We start from the raw sequence: 3,874 nt of genomic DNA on the forward strand, positions 1-3,874 counted from the left end.
TTTTTTTTTTTTTTTTTTTTTTTTTTTTTTTTTTTTTTTTTTTTTTTTTTTTTTTTTTTTTTTTTTTTTTTTTTTTTTTGTAGTCCCATGGATTGCTTCTTTTGTTTGAGGCTTGGTTCTTTGTTTTTGTTGGTGTCAGGCTGTTTAAATGTAGGGAGTCATTAGTAACAAAGTGTAGTATAATTGTTTGCTTCTTTGAGTGCTTGCACTTAATTTGATTTGACTCGGCAAGATGCTACGCCTGGTGATCGCATGCTTCTACTTCACTTCCTACCTTCTAACACTTTCATACTGTATACCCTAATGCTGTGTAGAGAAGAGGAGTCATCCCTTTCAATTCAAGTTGGCTCATGATATTTATGACATAAAACTTAAATGACTTTATTTCATAATTAACAATAACTTTTATTTATTTATTTATTTATTATATGAAAATTTTTAAGTTGACTTAGGAGAATGAATAACTCTCCAAAATTAGAGTTATATTAAGTCTTTTTATAGTGAAATATGTACTCATACTCACCATTTTCTTATTAATGACTCTATTTATTCTAATTAGTATACATGAAATAGTTATTTATGCCGAATGTTGTAGCAAATCTGGAAACAAGTATTTTTATAGTTAATTCTGCATTCATACTCACCATTTTCTCATTAACGACTCTATTTATTTTAATTAGTATACATGAAATAGTTATTTACGTCGAATGTTGTAGCAAATCTAGAAACAAGAACCATGTCAAGAAATAACTTAAAGGGTCTATGTAGGGCATCTTATCTTCGCTATTGATGTTTGATATGATTCACTTTATTGTTATAAATGATTTGATCTAAACCATTCATGTGGAGACATGTGATATGAGCGAGGGTACCGTATAAAATAAGTTTGTATACAACTACTAAAGCATGAATTATTTGATCTCTCTTTAGGTTCTTTAATTAAAAATTAACAGAGAAAATTAGAATTTCACCTTCTAAAACCTTGTATGGTTATTTTTCTTCGATTCCTCCTAAAAACTAGTAGAGGAGGTGTTAAAGGAAGGTTTTGGAGTTGGTCTCGTGGACTTCGGTACATTATGGACGGAGATATACACTAGAGAAGATCCCTGCACACCAACTTTCTCGTCAAAGCAAACATGTGACTTCCTTCTATTAGTTAGGGGGTTTTAGAGCTCAAATTATAATGCTCGCTTACCGGGAAGGCCGATGTACAGTTGCTACGGTTAACATAGATTATTTTTATTTTGAGAAAACGTTTATATTTTAATGTTAGTTAAAAGAAAGCAACCATAATTTATATATTTACAATTAAGTTAAGTCAACTAGTTTCACAAAATAGGACATCAAGTAGGAAATACAAATCAAACTTGGATCTAGGTAGGATCTTGTCCATATTGCCTCTTCATCACTCTACTTACTTAAATTTCTACTTACTTAGAGATAGTATAATCATCATAACATAATTATTTTGTGCGAAAATAAACGTTTAAACTTTATCATGAAACATTAACTTTACTTAAAACACTGTCACACGCTTATGTGTTAAAAAACATCTTTAACACGATACAATGAGATACTAACCGAAATAAATGAACATTTAAATTAAAAACATTCTATTCTAACCTATATCTAAGAAAATAAATGCACTACCCTATGCATGCACCATGATCGACTTGCGATGACGTCGTCAGCTGTACAAGGATGTCTTGCCTTTACCTGAAAATAAGAGTAGCACGTGGTTTGAGTGTTTTAAGAAATACTTAGTAAGGACTTCCCTATTGGGTTAAATGCAAACACACAATTTTACAAATGGGACCTATTATAACAATTATTTTCCTACGAAAGCTATTTAACAGGAAACTTGGATGTGTACTTAATTTTCCTACACATGGTCCACACGTGCTATGTATAGACTCACTAGTTGGTTCGCACTCCTCCTGAGCCCCTTTCTAGTCGGGTGGGCATTCTCTAGTAGCTGTTGATGTCGCACACCCATTTGGAATAGTGACCGTCATGACAACATTATGATAAACATAATGATCGTTCCCCTACCTCGTAGCGTAAGCGTCCATACTATTGTGAAGGATAAGGGGTATCCCTCGATGCATGAGGTTCCAATATTTTTCCATTTTCACTATTATTTAATACAAACCTGCTAGTGTCTTGTTCATGTCATATCATTTCTCATATCATTTATCATAATTCTCATGTGTATGCCGGAGTTGTATTTCATGCTAGTTCATTGTTTTGCATGTCAATCATGGCATATCATTCATATCATAATGTTTTGATGCTTTCAGACATAACAATTCATATTGTGCACATATCATATCATATATTATAACAGTCACATATCATATCATATATTATAACAGTCACATAACATATTCCAAGTATGTCTTCAACATATCATACATAACATATCATATTATAAAGCATATCAATTCATCAAATACAACATATCAATCATATCGCATAACATTTACGTAACATTTCATAACAGTTTGCATATACGATCTATGACACGTGTGAAACCACGGGCATGTGGCATCACACAACACACAATTATAACCACACAACAGTAGGGTCAATTACTTGGTTGGCCTAGGCCGAAGCTACTAGGACTCATTAATGCTAGTGCTACTTAACGTTGTTCTCTGAAATTTAATTTTGTCTAAAGAGTTAAACAATCATAAATTAGAACTACTATGAGATTTCTAATTATGCATAAATAATTTAAACTCCGTTTAAAAAATTTAACTAGCCAAAAGGTAATTGTATTAACCTTAAACGCTTTTGAAGAATTGAAATTTGAAACTAGAGAAAAGAGTCCAAGCGTATCAGATCTAAGTCGGATCAACCAAAATGTTGGCCTTGAGCCCTCATAAGTGTATTCTAAGACTGACAAAGAACTGTTCAAGTGAGATGCTAAAATGAAATGAGAGACCTCCCTCTCATAGAGAATGTAGAAGGTTTTGACTGAAAATGAAGAAACATAAACAATTGGAGTTATGATGTCATTGAGCACTGAACTTGAATGGTACAAATAGAGAAATAGAAACTAAGTTAAACTAAATAGCTAAAAATACTCTAACTATTCCAAAAGAAACATCCTTATTTAACGGTATTTGACATAATCAAATTCTTCTAATAATCCTCCCTTGAACTTATTCTTCTTTGTCAAGAGTTAGTTAAGTTTGAAAAACTTTGCACACCAAGTTCTTCACGCTCTGAAATGCTTCTAATTTGAGAGACTTTGTCAATAAATCAGCAAGTTGGATTTCTAGTACCACAAAATAATAAATTAACCGCTCCTTCTTTTGTAAGATCTCTAAGAAAGTGAAATCTTACTCTTATGTGTTTGAAACATCTATGTAGAGCTGGATTTTTGGATAGTTTAATAGTTGAAGTATTATCACATATCCTTCTATTTGAGAGTGACCAATCCTCCTCATCCAAACAGCTTGACATGTACAGACACTAGCAACAATAAACTTAGAACTCCTCCCTCTCTATAAAATACACCCTAGTGTACAGTACATTAAAATCTTTTTAACTACTACAAAATGTTGTTGTGTTCGACATATCATAAAACGATTAATCAAACTTACAACAAACATGAGATTAGGACGGGTAACTGTGAGATACATCAGACTTCTTACTAGACTTCTCACTATTTTTTATACAAAGTTACATCTACTTTTGCACCATTTTCATCTTTTCCAATTTCCTGTTCTGGAACAATGGGATTACAAATAGAATTGTAATTCTCTAAGCCAAATCGATTTAAAACTTCAGACGCATACTTTCTTTGACATATAAAAATACCATCTAATCTTTGTATTACCTTTCTTCCAAGGAAAAACTCATTTGA

Source organism: Cucurbita moschata, unplaced genomic scaffold (assembly GCF_002738365.1).
Source record: "Cucurbita moschata cultivar Rifu unplaced genomic scaffold, Cmos_1.0 Cmo_Scf00054, whole genome shotgun sequence".
Lineage (NCBI taxonomy): Eukaryota > Viridiplantae > Streptophyta > Magnoliopsida > Cucurbitales > Cucurbitaceae > Cucurbita > Cucurbita moschata.